Source organism: Anabrus simplex, chromosome 1 (genome assembly GCF_040414725.1).
Source record: "Anabrus simplex isolate iqAnaSimp1 chromosome 1, ASM4041472v1, whole genome shotgun sequence".
NCBI classification, from domain to species: Eukaryota; Metazoa; Arthropoda; class Insecta; order Orthoptera; family Tettigoniidae; genus Anabrus; species Anabrus simplex.
In genome coordinates this window covers 265,444,936-265,461,009 of record NC_090265.1, presented here as the reverse complement: position 1 = coordinate 265,461,009, position 16,074 = coordinate 265,444,936, and the positions used below count along the sequence as shown (strand labels likewise).

Sequence of the window (16,074 nt, the reverse complement as noted above, 5' to 3'; positions counted from 1 at the left end):
CCAACTATACCATCCTGTGTTAATTGGAAGTCACTCCCTACCACATGAAATGTGTGACTTGTGTTTCCAATGGCAAAACGTACAGTACCCTGGGTGTAAATTATTCCCTTACTTACACCCGCTAATTCAATTGATTTACTCCCGTCAATCAGGCATTCCTTGGGTACCGATTGCCTCTTAACTAGGCTGACATCGGACCCAGTATCTATCAAAAATCTCAACGGTCTTCCTTGGTTTGCGACCTGGATCAGCACCGTGCCTTCTATGTCAGAATTCTTGGGACCTTCTGGTGTGCGGGCCTCCGTAACTGTCCCCTTGCTACGGGCCCGTTCTAGTTTGCCGCCTGAGCCGCGGAGGCTTTCGTGGCTTGCGTACTGCCGCCCTTCTTTTTGAACCAACAGTCTTGGGTTCGGTGTGACCATCTATCACAATGTTCGCATTGGGCTCGGTATCTTACGGCTTTGCCCCTTATGCGACCACCCTGAGCTTGGCCTTTCATGGCCCTACTGCCTGTGGACTCGCCTTGGGCTTTTCGACAGTTTCTCTGAATGTGGCCCTGTTGGCCACACGCATAGCATCTACGGCTATCCGTTCGCATCACCGGAGTGTGTGCACCTTGTGTGCGTGCACCTTGAGTGTGTGCACCTTGTGTGCGTACACCTTGTCGACAATTCACCTGTATGTGCCCTTTTTGGCCGCAACGATAACAAGTTCTGTTTTCACCTGTCACTGTGTTTGGTTGTGTGCGTACTATGTGCACTGTTTCTCGTACCTCTTTTTCCTTGTCCCTCTGTTTCTTTCTACAGTCACGTTCAATGTGCCCTGTCTTCCCACAATAGCGGCAGTTTAATTTACTGAAGGTGCCCCCTGTAGCTGTATTGGAACTAGCGGTCTGTGTGGTGTGAGCCCCCTGCGTTCCTGTGTTCTTACAGTTCCTTGCTATGTGGCCTTCCTTGCTACAATTGTAACAGACCACCCTAACACTAGCATGTGTTGGCTTAGTATGCCACTTTGGTGCTGCACTGCATCCTGTTCTGGTTTGCGCTTGCTAAACCCTGAGCTACGTTTGTGTTGTAGGCCCTCTCGTGCCTTCTTTGACATTATTACGGTTTCTTCCTGTTGTGCAAGTGCAACTGCCTTTTCGAAAGTAATGCCCTTTTCTGACTGAACCTTAGCTTGTATTCGAGGATTGGCTAACCCTTGTATGAAACTAGCAACACATATTTTTCTCGTTATTTTCAACTGCGCGTCACGATCCTCCTCTAATTCATCCTCAAGTATTGCCTCTCTAAAAGAAGCTGACAATGTTTCTATTTTGTGTGCCCAAAGTGCGACTGATTCTCGCGGGTCCTGCGCTGTTTGGAACATTTGACAAATGTACAAATCTAACGTGCCTTGCTGGCCATAATATTCTATCAATACCCGCTTGGCTTTCTCCCAATTATGTATATCACGTCTGTACAACAACTTATCTCGGGCTCTGCCCGTAACCTTAGTTAAAATATACTTGAAAAACAACTCTTGATCCTCATCCTTAATCATACGAACAGCAGCATCTACGTTAGCTATGAACTCATGCAATCTATCTGGTTGACTGCCATCAAACTCTCGTCCAATGAGACGATGTCCTTCTACTACTGTAACAAAAGGCCCACTCATACTTACTGATTCCACCTCGTCAAGCATCTCAGTGCCTTGGTCTGCTGGTACTGAACTATTCTGTCGTGCCATTTGAAATAAATATTCAGCTTACCTTAATCTTCAATGGTGCTTCACTGCTGGGCTGGATGAGTAGTCGGCTGTAGTGCTGCGGCTCCACCGGATGGCGTTGTTTGCTACTGGACTGCTACCCCTCTGCTGGGCTGGCTTAGTAGGCTGCGGTAGTGATGCTCCTCTTCTGCGATGCGCGGCACACGAACGAAACTACGCGGTAGCGCGGTTCGGACAATCTTCTGCGAAGTCGCGATTTTCTCACACGGAAATCTTCTGCGAAGTCGCGGTTCTCTTACGGACAATCTTCTACGAAGTCGCGATTCTCTCACGTTATTTCGGTGAGTTGACACTGTTCGAGGATCGAACTCGGGACCCTGAACTACCTGACACCAAATTTTTATACGTGCCTGTCGTGACCTACCTGTCCTGAGAGACGATCTCGTAGGTTGGTCACCAGGCCGTTGGATGTTGAAGTATTACCTGACCTGCCGAGCGGAATGTAGGGAGGAAATTGTAGGTATGACTCGTCCCGCAACTCCCGAAATAAAAGATGAAATTACTTCTCTGTCCCTTATTACTGAGGACAACTAAAACTACTATGTACAGTATATTTACAAGTCTGAATGTAATGATCTATAGAGAGAGCGAGCTTGTTCCACGCACCTACTGTTCTACTACGCGTCTATCTTAATCTTGCCCTACGGCACTTGGGCTATGCCCGAACAGAACCTCGTCCTGACAAGTACGAACTACTAGCTGGAAGAAGGCCCCGCGCCATCTTGGCCAGGGGTTATATCTCCGCTCCTGAACTCAAAGTTCTATCCCTACCTCCTTGGGTCTTACGGGCATTGCTAAACTGATCATCCAGTCACTAGCGCCCTCAAGTGGCTATTCTCAATAGTCGTTACAGTAAGTGCTGCTACCTAGGCACTACTGTCTTCTGTTTTACTTTTGTCCTCATCTTTCCTTGTTTCCCTAGTGCATCTGTACTGACCCTGAATGGCCTTGCACTGGGCTTTGTTTCTTTGTCGGTTTCGGCGGCCGCCTGGCTCGCCGACATACTACCTCTGTTTGTCGATACACAGTAAATAACTTGTTGTGATCAACAAGTCCCCGCTCTTAGTCAACACTTGTGTAAGCGCACTTCGCAAGCTCTCTCCACTACATGTAACTTCTTGAAATATTTCCCTTTTCTTACAGTAACTAAATCTGACTATAATTATTAATCAATTACCTTAATGCTACAAGGTGTCTCCTGTCTTTGATAATCATTCTAACACTAATTAATCTCCTCTGACACCTTGAGCTCTAGACTCGGCTGCGAATCCCGGCTGCCTTCCACCTGGCAGTCCGCCGGTTCGAGTCCGTGGGAGGTCGGTACACGACACCACCACCACATACGGCTGCCAACAGTTGTGTATATGAGACGGCGAGTCCTATTCTATTCGGTCAAGTTCTCCATGACTGATGGCTATTCTACATACAGGAGATCGCATTGGCACGTTGTTATGGCCGCTTGCAACATTATTGCAGCTCTTGTTAATGCCTACGGTGTTAATTTTCAGGAAGCTACAGAGCTTTCTGATAGAGAGAAAACCATGTATATACAAATAAAGACAATGTTTGATGCAATTTTGGAGGAAAAATGTGATTTTATTCAGGGGGAAGAAGCCGTTTTCGTTGATTCAGAAGACGAAGATGGCGTTGAGAATGGGACAACAACACCGAAGAAACGCAAACACGGAGATAAGTTTGACGAAGATGACAAGTCCTGTGATGGCCGAGGAAGACCCTGTAAGTCAGTGGAAGATTATGATTCCGATTCATTGTTGGACATGTATCAAAAAATAAAGGAACAAGGATCTATGTACGTCGTACGGAAGTATAAGAAAACTCGGCGACAAATTTATGGAATCGTCAACCACGTTGAACACAATGGAGAAATTAGGAAATGTGCGATGGTTCGAGCTTATGTGAAAGAAGAGTTCACCAAGGCAAGGATGCGTTATTTATATGTCACAAAATCGGACATTGAGCGTTGGATTGGTGAGGGTAGAGAGTTCTATTGCCCCAAACACTCTCTCCAAAGCGATTTGAAAATTCGGTTCCGAAAAGTAACCAAACTAGTCAGAACAACGTTTAAAACAGACGAAGAAGTACCCCGTATGACACAAAGTGGCTAAAAAGTTTCTAACATTCATTAATGAATTGCAAGAAAAGAAAGAGATCCCGGATGCCAATATCTGGAATTCGGAACAGTCCCGATTTGAGTACGAAATGGCAACACAGAGAAGTTATGATTTTCGTGGTGTTAAAGACGTTCTTGTTACGCTTGTTTGCCGAAATAGTTTTACGCACATCCACACAGTGCAATATCACATTTCTAAAGCCGGAGAAATGGGACATTTGTTCTTGATCGACCTAGAGTACAAGAAAGTATCAAAGCCTACATGGATGCCTGAAATATGTCGTAATTGATTATTCATCTTCCGGGAAAATGGGGAAAGGGCATGTACGTGACTGGTTTCAAAACGTTTTCCATCCGCAATTACAGGAAGACGGAAGAAATCTTCTTCTCATAGATTCATTCAATGGCCAGGGCAAAAATGCACAACTTGAATCCCTGACGAACAGACATGTACAAATTGAATACATACCGAAAGGAACCACCGTACCGGTACGTATCTTTGCCAGCCGTGTGATCTGGGACTCTTCCGCCAAATAAAATGTTTAGTCCGTCGAATGGACAACATTTGCTGGGTAAGGAATTTATACGGCCAGTCAAAATTAAAACCCAAAAACAGACCTTTCATTATAACTTGTCAAATACTAGCGCATAACCAATTACAAGCTGATTGTTTTGTACCAATGCTGAAATATGCTTGGAAAGCAGGTGGTTATTCCATTAATGACAATATACCACAATTTCATACTGTCTCGCAAATGAATTTTCATGATTTGACTGATACAAAGTGTGCTGGAAATGGTTGTACCAATTTTTCGTTTATAAGGTGCGCACATTGTTGTCTTGTGTTTTGTTATTCACATTTTGTGTTAGATTTTCACTATCAGCCATGAACAATGGACCAATGCCAGACTGTGTTAGAATAAAGTCATTTCTTGAACACTTTGAATGTCATGATGATGCAGATAATATTTGATTATGTATTATTTGTATGTTAAGTAGTGATTTGTAAACAATTTTTATTGTTTGTTTATTTTATTGATTTATTTATTTATTTAATACATGTGCCACCAACAGAGACACGCTCCAATTATAGGTGGCTTATACAAATTATTTGAACAAATAACATAGAAATACCAAAAAGAAAATGTGAAAACGCTATGTACATGAGATGATAATGCTCTGTATGAAATGGATGAAACAATATATCGTATACAGAAGCCTGTTAATAAATCAAACAAAAAATTGTAACAAAATCATGTAAATATTATACATATAAACAAATCACTTCGACGAGAAAAATTCTTTTAATATATTTACATATGTGTCATATTCATAAGCAAAGTCAAGATCTATATGATACTTATTAACTAAGTTATTGCATGTTTCACACATATTGATAAACGGAGAGTTCTTAAAAAATACAGTTTTGGAGACTGGAGTAATAAACAATTGCCGAAATCTTAAATTTCCTTTTCTAACATTAAAACATAACTCGTGAAGCGAACTATTATCGTCAATTAATGCATTAACCATCTTATAGAGATAAATTTGTTGGGCTATTACACGCCTACTGGCTAGCGATACATATTTAAATTCATTCAACAAAAATTCATATGAAACATAATTTCTAAAGGGGAATATCTTATATTTTTTATAATAAATATATCTTAAAAAGCGTTTCTGCACTCTTTCAATTTGATTTTGGTAAGATTTATAACATGGAGACCAAATTATACATGAATACTCAAGTTTTGATCGGACAATACTATTGAATAATAAGGTGAGTGCATACGTGTTAGAAAAATCTCTTGAATTTCTAATTATAAAACCCAATTTCTTATAGGAATCATTAACCATTGTATTAATATGCTCCTTGAAAGATAAATTTCTTGTAACAATTACCCCTAAGTCATTAACAGAGTGGAAAACTTTGAGTTCTTCATTATTAATTTTATATTTATAATTCAATGTATTTTTCTTTTTTGAAATCTGAAGGAAACAGCATTTATTTATATTAAGTTGCAAACAGTTTTCAATACTCCATGCGTATAAGTAATCCAAATCATATTGTAATTTCAACATATCATCAACATTTTTTATCTCTTTATAGAGTTTGACATCATCAGCATATAATAAACACTGAGAAAACCTAATTCTAGTGGGCAAATCATTAATATATAAAATAAATTCCATATAAATTCCATAATGAATTCATCTTTGTAAATAAAATGTCAGTCTTCACCCGCAATCCCCTGTACATAACTGTAGGCAGCCCTATGTGGTGGGGGAGAGAGGAGAACCGAAGGAGTGGAGAGGGAAGGCGAGGCAAGACAGCCGCTGGCTGTGAGCGCTGACGTGTGCCGGCATGTACTGTACAATTCATTGCGCGCACCGCCAACTTTGAGCTACCAAATGGCCCCTTAAAAACGACCAGCGAAAAATTAGACTTCCACTACCTGTTTCAGCTTAAAAAGACCTATACGAATATGTAAAAATCAAATCGAAATTCGCCGTCCGACTTCGTACCGCTCCCTCGTGAGTCCGAGGGAAAATCCGACCCTTGAAGGTAAACAGATTAAGAAAGGAAGAAAACAATGTCATGAGAGGAACGAATTTGACTAGAGAAATAAAATATTCCCTGTCATTCCAACTCACAGGATTTGGTAAGTTTTTAAATCTACTCACAATCAGTTGTTCTTATCGGGGTATTGTTCTTCAAGTTTGCTTTTATCGTTTGACCTAGACTTCTCTTGCTACATGCTGGCGAAGTCCGTTGTCCCTTTAGCGCAGAGGAGAGCGCGTTGGACTTCTAATCCAAAGGTCGTGGGTTCGATTCCCACAAGGGACGAGTAATTTTGACAGACAAGTAACTTGACTGGCAGAGTACAGAGAACGAGATTATTGAGTTCAAGGCAAATCCATAAACGGATCGGGGTAAAATAAAGCATACGACAGCACCGCAATACAAGCTGGGGGCTGATCTTACAGCTCAATGTAAAGTGAGAAATCGGCCTTTTTGCTATTTTATTTCATACATATGGCTTGGTACTTAATAATCGACAGTATCATGCACTTACAGGGAGAACATCACATTTATTCGGGTTCGGGTCATTTCTGAGGACAAGTCATTACCCCCAATATAACCTTGCCAAACTATCGCGACCATGTATTTAGCCATTTGCTAGAAAAATAACGTTATAATATTTGATACAGGTCTTGTCTACTATAACGATACCGTTTTCTTGGCGTTGATGACTTGTATGTTAGGTCCCTTTAAACCAAAAGCATAATCATCGAGCCGTTTTCGTATAGGCCGTATAGTCCAGTTGGCAACGATGAAAAAATGAAAACTTACAACGTGTTTTCCAGTTTTGACCGGGTCAGGGATGTAATGAATGAATCAGATATAGGCTGTTATTACGATGGGGTCGCCACTACCCAAAGTGATTTATGTTAATGAGTGATAGATGCTATGAAATGATAATGGAGAGTGTTGCCGGAATGAAAGATGACAGGGAAAACCGGAGTACCCGGTGAAAAGCCTGTCCCACCTCCGCTTTGACCAGCACAAATCTCACATGGAGTGACCGGAATTTGAACCACGGTATCCAGCGGTGAGAGGCCGACGCGCTGCCGTCTGAGCCACGGAGGCTCCTGGCAACGATACGGATATGAAAACAGAAGGTTTCATGCATAATTCAGACCGCTTGCAATTCTATCCAGTGTTGTTTGGATTTTTATGTATTTGAATGTTTAGTTATTCACTTTCCTTTTAAAACGTTTTTCATTAATATGTAGATAATATATTTCTACCTTCCTCTTTAGTTTCCTATACCCTCCGAGGTCGGATTTTCCCTCGAACTCAGCGAGGGAACCAACTTCTACCGTCTTAAGTGGAGTGTCCTGGAGCGCGGGGCTTTGGTTCGGGGGGTTAAAAGTGGGAAGGAGGACTAGTACAGTGCAAAGGCGGCTCACTTGCTATACTGGAGAGGGGCCTTGTAGGGGGATTGGAAGTTTGGAAGAGACATGCAAGGAATAGGGAAGGAAGCGGGGGTTGCCTTAAGTACCATCCCGGCATTTGCCTGGAGGAGAAGTGGGAATCCACGGATAACCACTTCCAGGATGGCTGACGTGTGACTCGAACCCACCTCTACTCAGTTGACCCCACGAGGCTGAGGGAATCCCATTCCAACCCACGAACCACTTTTCAAATTTCGTTGTAGGGCCGGGATTTGAAACAGGGCCGCTTAGATACAACCCGCGTGTAATCCTTCTTCACCTCGTGGGTATTATTTTCGAAAATACCGAGCTCGATAGCTGCATTCGCTTAAGTGCGGTCAGTATCCAGTATTCGGGAGATAGTGGGTTCGAACCCCAGTATCGGCAGACCTGGAGATGGTTTTCCGTGGTTTCCCATCTTCACACCAGGCAAGTGCTGGGTTTGTACCTTAATTAAGACCACGGCCGCTGCGTTCCCATTCCTAGACCTTTCCTCTCACATCGTCGCCATAAGACATATCTGTGTCGGTGCGAAATAAAGCATTATTATAGCAACAAAAAAAAACGTTCGAAAATTACAAAAAGAAACAGGGTCCTTGCTACACTGATTACAGAACATCGTGAGCGTAGTCCCTTTGGCGCAGAGGAAAGCGCGTTGGACTTCTCATCCAAAGGTCGTGGGTTCGATCCCCACAAGGGACGGTAATTTTAAGCAAGAAGAGCTATAAATGACTTCTATAGTGTAAGAGTAAAGTCATGGAAACTCGTTCCGCTTCCACGTGATCCAGGTTTACAATTTTAAACGGCCACGTTAGAATACCTCACTCGAATATGGAACAATTGCAAATAATTTGAAATGTCCGTGACTTGTGTAGGCACTTGGATTATGAAAAAAGGAGAAATCGCAAAATGACGTCCTTCATTCTGTTTTGACACAGTCTTTGTTTGACGTATATATACTGTATGTTGCCGATGTTTTGAATACTATCGTAACTGCTGGAGAGACTCAAAAATGACACTACGTTATTCGATATATCAGCAACTTGCACATAATGTACATGAAGTTCAATAGACTGGAAGCTTTAACTCAAATGGTATGTTAGTTTGTATAGTCCTACTAATGAATGGAGAGCGGGGTCTGGCATCTAATCACAGTAACCAGTACACCGCTTAGACGGTTCCTGTAATACTTTTATTATTATTTTATCCGTATACACTCCAGGGTCGGGTTTCCCCGGACTCAGCGAGGGATCACACCTCTAACCCCTCAGGGCCAGTGTCCTGCTATGCTGAACAAGACCTTATGGGGGATGGGAAGAATGGAATGGATAGACAAGGAAGAGGGAAGGAAGCTTTTTTCCTTTTGGAACTTGCCTTTCGTCGCACCGACACAGATAGGTTTTATGGTGACGATGAGATAGGAAAGGGCTAGGAGTGGAAAGGAAGCGGTCGTTGCTTTCAATAAGACACAGCCCCAGCATTTGCCTGGTGTGAAAATGGGAAACCAAGGGAAACTATCATCAGGGCTGCCGACAGTGTGATTCGAACCCACTTTCTCCCGGATGCAAGCTCACAACTGCGCGCCCTTAACCGCACTGCCAACTCGCCCGGTAGGGAAGGAAGCAATCGTGCCATTAAGTTAGGAATCATCCCGGGATTTGCTTGGAGGAGAAGTGGGTAACCACGGAAACTCACTTCGAGGATGATTGAGAAGGGATCGGAGACCCTCTTGTCAGTTGACCTCCCGAGGCTGAGGAGCCCCTGTTCCAGCCCTCGTACCACTTTTCAGATTTCTTGGCAGAGCCGGGAAACGAAGCCAGCCTCTAGGGGGTGGCAGCTAATCACACTAACCAATACACCGAAACGGTGATTAATAATATTAATAATAGTAATAATAATAATAATAATGATAATATTAATAATAATAATAATAATAACAATAATGTCCTCTGTGGTGTAGTGATTAGCTGCCACACCCGGAGGCCACGATTCGATTCCCGGCTCTGCTACCAAATTTGAAAAGTGGTATGAGGCCTGGAACTGTGTCCTCTCAGCCTCGGTATGTCAACTTAGTCGAGGCTGGTTCGATTCCCTCCCCAGTCAACATCGAAATGGTTCTCAATTTGTTCTCTTGACAAATGCCGGGATGGTACCTAAGGCTGCGCCGCTTCCTAACCCTCATCCTTGTGTATCCTTCCCAAACTTTTCATACCCTTACAAGGCCCCTGTTCCTCATAGCAGGTGAGTCCGTGTGGGCGAGGTACTGGTCCTTCTCCCGGTTGTATCCCCTGACCCAAACTCTCACACTCTAGGACACTGTCCTGGAGCAATAGAGATGGGGTCCCTCATTGAGTCCGATGGAATAACTGACCCTTGTAGGTAAACAGATTAAGAAAGGAAGAAAACAATGTCATGAGATGAAGGAATTTAACTAGAGAAATAAAATATTCCCTGTCATTCCAACTCACATGAGGTGGTAAGTGTTTAATTCTACTCACAATCAGTCGTTCTTATCGGGGTATTGTTCTTCAAGTTTGCTTTTATCGTTTAACCTACACTTCTCTTGCTACATATTGGCAGATTCCGTTGTCCCTTTAGCGCAGAGGATAGCGCGTTGGACTTCTAATCCAAAGGTCGTGGGTTCGATTCCCACAAGGGACGAGTAATTTTGACAGACAAGTAACTTGACTGGCAGAGTACAGAGAACGAGATAATTGAGTTCATGGCAAAACCATCAGCGGCTCTGGGTAAAATAAAGCGTACGACAGCACCGCAACGCACCCTGTGGGCTGATATTACAGCTCAATGTAAAGTGAGGAATCAGTCTTTCTGTTATTTCATACATATGGGTTGGTATTTAATAATCGACAGTATCATGCACTTACAGGGAGAACATCAGATTTATTCGGGTTCGGGTCGTTTGTGAGGACAAGTCATTACTCCCATTATAACCTTGCCAAACTATCGCGATGATATATTTAGCCTTTTGCTAGAAAAATAACGTTGGAATATTTGACACAGGTCTTGCCTACTCTAACGATACCGTTTTCTAGGGGTCGATGGCTTGTATGTTAGGTCCCTTTAAACAAAAAGCATAATCATCGAGCCGCTTTCGTATAGGCCGTATAGTCCAGCTGGCAATGATACGGATATGAAAACCGAAGGTTTCATGCATAATTCAGACTGCTTGCAATTTTAACAGTGCTGTTTGGAATTTTATGTATTTGAATGTTTAGTTATTCACTTTCTTTGTAAAACGTTTTTCATTAATATGTAGGTAAGATATTTCTATTTTTTTTTCGCGGGGCCCCCAAAGCCCGCTCCCCCCGCGTGACCATCGACTCAATATACATGGCCTCCGTCATGCTGTTATTTCTAACAAGAAGAAAGAGATAGCAGGGAGGAGTGGGAAGTGATACAAGGAGTATCTGCCGGTTTCCGAGTCAGACTCGCTACCACGGCAAGAGTTTGTGTTAGGTAAGGTGGTGTTGATGTGTGGTATTGAAGGGTCAGGGAAAAACCACATAGGCAGAAAGAAGAATGAGCCTAAATGTAAAACCTGACGTCTTTTGATAGCACATGCAAGGTTGTGGGCTGGAAAAAGACCCGAGGTTGTGTTAGTTAGGAATAAGTGTCATGCAATCATAATCATTTCCTTGCCATTTTATGTTATTATGGTGATCAGTCCTTCCTGTCACTGCCGTGTCGGCTCGGGTCTGCTGGCGTCTGAGCTTTGGGCCACAGGTTCGTCCCATTGTCCAGCAGCCAGCAGTCCCTGGTGCCAGAAGGGGAATTAGAGCCAAGCCTTGCATGCAAGAGGCTATCTTCTTCCGCCTGTCGAAGTCCCTCTATGCGGTGTTGTTGGAACACACTTGTCCCTGCAGATCTAAAATTAAGGTTATTAATAACATATGTATATACAGGTTGTCATTGGAGTGCCGGCTGTTTGCCTTCTCTCATGTCCAGCGTTCTACCTAAATAGGGGTGAACTCATTAAACATTTCACATTATTTACCATCCCGGCACTTGTCTCGATGAAAAGTGGGAAACCACGGAAAATCACTTCGAGGATCGCTGTGGAGAGAATCGAACTCAGCTCATCTCCCGAGGCTAACTTGATCCGGTTCCATTCCTCCTACCGCTTTTCAAAGTTCTTGGCAGAGCTGAAAATCGAAGGCAGGCCTCCCGGGTAGCAGCTAATCACACCAACCCACTAAGACACAGAAGCGGACATACAAATTACGGTCTCTTCTATGGACCGAAACTACGAGCTTTGGATTAGAAATCCAACGCGCTTCCTTCTGCGCCAAGGAGACTGCTTTATCTGCAGTTAATGATCAAAATTATACTGTATTCTAAACGTACACATGATAAGTTAAAAGTGCAGTCACTTGAGGTATGGTACATTTAGTTCGAAATAGCGAATTCATCAGAGACCAGGTATCAGGACAGACATTATACATTCCTCTTAAATGTAAGATATTAGATTCATATATTATTATTATTATTATTATTATTATTATTATTATTATTATTATTACTATTTTATTGTTGTTGTTATTCTTGGTATGATTATCCTCGTATATCCGTGGACAGGATTGTGTCTCTTATGCGGATCACTATTGTACGTGCTTTTTTGTAGATGGCAACAATAGATACACTTCCAATTTAAGATCTCGCAGGGCAGGCGTCAAAGCCTTGCGGAGGATGGGAAGGTTGGAAGGGACAGGCAAGGAATAGGGAAGGAAGCGGCGGTGGCCTTAAGTACCATCCCGGCATTTGCCTGGAGAAGTGGGAAACCACGTAAGACCACTTCCAGGATGGTTGAGGTGTGACTCGAACCCACCTCTACTCTGTTCACCCCACGAGGTTGAGTGGATCCCGTTGCAACCCACGAAATACTTTTCAAATTTCGTGGTAGAGCCGGGATTTGAACACGGTCCGCTTAGGTCAACCCGCGTATAAACCTTCATCACTTCATGGATATTATTTTCGTTAATACCGAGATCGGTAGCTGCATTCGCTTAAGTGCGGTCAGTATCCAGTACCAGTAATCGGGTGACAGTGGGTATGAACCCCACTGTCGGCAGACCTGGAGATGGTTTTCCGTGGTTTCCCATTTTCACACCAGGCAAGTGCTGTGTCTGTACCTTAATTAAGACCAGGGCCGCTTCCTTCCCATTCGTAGGCCTTTCCTTTCACATCGTCACCATAAGACATATCTGTGTCGTTGCGAAATAAAGCATTATTATAGCAACAACAAAAAAGTTCAAAAATTACCAAAAGAATCAGGGTCCTCACTACACTGATTACAGAACACAGTCAGCGTAGTCCCTTTGGCGCAGAGGAAAGCGCGTTGGACTTCTAATCCAAAGGTCGTGGGTTCGATCCCCAAAAGGGACGGTAATTTTAAGCAAGAAGAGCACATAAATACCTTCTATAGTGTAAGAGTAAAGCCATGTAAACTCGTTCCGCTTCCACGTGATCCAAGTTTACTATTTTAAACGGCCACGTTGGAATTCCTCACTCGAATATGGAACAATTGCAAATAATTTGAAATGTCCGTGAATTGTGTAGGCACTTTGCTTATGAAAAAAGGAGAAATCGCAAAATGACGTCCTTCATTCTGTTTTGACGGAGTCCTTGTTTGACGTATATATACTGTATGTTGTCGATGTTTTGAATACGATCGTAACTGCTTGAAGAGACTCAAAAGTGACACCACGTTATTCGATATATCAGCAACTTGCACGTAATGTACATGAAGTTCAATAGACTGGAAGCTTTAACTCAAATGGTATGTTAGTTTGTATAGTCCTACAAATGAATGGAGAGCGGGGTCTGGCATCTAATCACAGTAACCAGTACACCGCTTAGACGGTTCCTGTAATACTTTTATTATTATTTTATCCGTATACACTCCAGGGTCGGGTTTCCCCGGACTCAGCGAGGGACCACACCGCTACACCCTCAGGGCAGTGTCCTGCTATGCTGAACAAGACCTTATGGGTGATGCGAAGAATAGAATGGATAGACAAGGAAGAGGGAAGGAAGCTTCTTTCTTTTTGGAACTGCCTTTCGTCGCACCGACACAGATAGGTTTTATGGTGACGATGGGATAGGAAAGGGCTAGGAGAGGAAAGGAAGCGGTCGTTGCTTTCAATAAGACACAGCCCCAGCATTTTCCTGGTGTGAAAATGGGAAACCAAGGGAAACTATCTTCAGGGCTGCCGACAGTGTGATTCGAACCCACTATCTCACGGATGCAACCTCACAACTGCGCGCCCTTAACCGCACTGCCAACTCGCCCGGTAGGGAAGGAAGCAGTCGTGCCCTTAAGTTAGGAATCATCCCGGGATTTGCTTGGAGGAGAAGTGGGTAACCACGGAAACTCACTTCGAGGATGATTGAGAAGGGATCGGAGACCCTCTTGACAGTTGACCTCCCGAGGCTGAGGAGCCCCTGTTCCAGCCCTCGTACAACTTTTCAGATTTCTTGGCAGAGCCCGGAAACGAAGCCAGCCTCTAGGGTGTGGCAGCTAATCACACTAACCACTACACCAAAACGGTGATTAATAATAATAATAATAATAATAATAATAATAATAATAATAATAATAATAATAGTAATAATAATAATAATATATAATAATAATAATGATAATAATAATAATGATAATAATAATAATAATAATAATAATAATAATATAATATAATAATATAATATAATATAATATAATATAATATTATTATAATTATTATTATTATTATTATTATTATTATTATTATTATTATTATTATTATTATTATTATTATCATAATGTCCTCCTCTGTGGTGTAGTGATTACCTGCCACACCCGGAGGCTACGATTCGATTCCCGGCTCTGCTACCAAATTTGAGAAGTGGTATGAGGCCTGGAACTGTGTCCTCTCAGCCTTGGGATGTCAACTGAGTCGAGGCTGGTTCGATTCCCTCCCCAGTCAACATCGAAATTGTTCTCAATTTGTTCTCCTGACAAATGCCGGGATGGTACCTAAGGCTGCGGCCGCTTCCTTCCCTCATCCTTGTGTATCCTTCCCAAACTTTTCATACCCTTACAAGGCCCCTGTTCCTCATAGCAGGTGAGTCCGTCTGGGCGAGGTACTGGTCCTTCTCCCGGTTGTATCCCCTGACCCAAAGTCTCACACTCCAGGACACTGCCCTTGTGCAATAGAGATGGGGTCCCTCATAGAGTCCGATGGAAAAACCGACCCTGGAAGGTAAACAGATTAAGAAAGAAACAAACAATGTCATGAGATGAACGAATTTGACTAGAAAAATATAATATTCCCTGTCATTCCAACTCACAGGATTTGGTAAGTGTTTAAATATACTCACAATCAGTCGTTCTTATCGGGGTATTGTTCTTCAAGTTTGCTTTTATCGTTTAACCTACACTTCTCTTGCTACATATTGGCGAGTTCCGATGTCCCTTTAGCGCAGAGGATAGCGCGTTGGAATTCTAATCCAAAAGGCGTGCGTTCGATTCCTACAAGGTACGATTAATTTTGACAGACAAGTAACTTGACTGGCAGAGTACAGAGAACGAGATTATTGAGTTCAAGGCAAATCCATGAACGGATCTGGGTAAAATAAAGCGTACGACAGCACCGCAATACACGCTGTGGGGTGGTCTTACAGCTCAATGTAAAGTGAGGAATCGGCTTTTTTGTTATTTCATACATATGGCTTGGTACTTAATAATCGACAGTATCATGCACTTACAGGGAGAACATCACATTTATTCGGGTTCGGGTCGTTTCTGAGGACAAGTCATTAACCCCAAACTATCGCGATGATATATTTAGCCTTTTGCTAGAAAAATAACGTTGGAATATTTGACACAGGTCTTGTCTACTCTAACGATACCGTTTTCTAGGGGTCGATGGCTTGTATGTTAGGTCCCTTTAAACAAAAAGCATAATCATCGAGCCGCTTTCGTATAGGCCGTATAGTCCAGCTGGCAATGATACGGATATGAAAACCGAAGGTTTCATGCATAATTCAGACTGCTTGCAATTTTAACAGTGCTGTTGGAATTTTATGTATTTGAATGTTTAGTTATTCACTTTCTTTGTAAGACGTTTTTCATTAATATGTAGATAAGATATTTCTATTTTTTTTTCGCGGGGCCC

At 42.6% G+C, this 16,074-nt stretch overlaps 4 non-coding genes across 4 annotated transcripts; all 4 read left to right on the top strand.

Moving 5' to 3' along the window:
• The first annotated feature begins 6,676 nt into the window (after nt 1-6,676).
• On the top strand, nt 6,677-6,749 carry TRNAR-UCU (transfer RNA arginine (anticodon UCU)). The gene has a single exon. It is a non-coding gene; the product is annotated as a tRNA-Arg (tRNA).
• Nucleotides 6,750-8,529: 1,780 nt separating this feature from the next.
• TRNAR-UCU (transfer RNA arginine (anticodon UCU)) lies at nt 8,530-8,602 on the top strand. The gene has a single exon. It is a non-coding gene; the product is annotated as a tRNA-Arg (tRNA).
• Nucleotides 8,603-10,488: 1,886 nt separating this feature from the next.
• Nucleotides 10,489-10,561, top strand: TRNAR-UCU (transfer RNA arginine (anticodon UCU)). The gene has a single exon. It is a non-coding gene; the product is annotated as a tRNA-Arg (tRNA).
• Nucleotides 10,562-13,230: 2,669 nt separating this feature from the next.
• On the top strand, nt 13,231-13,303 carry TRNAR-UCU (transfer RNA arginine (anticodon UCU)). The gene has a single exon. It is a non-coding gene; the product is annotated as a tRNA-Arg (tRNA).
• Nucleotides 13,304-16,074: the final 2,771 nt, after the last annotated feature.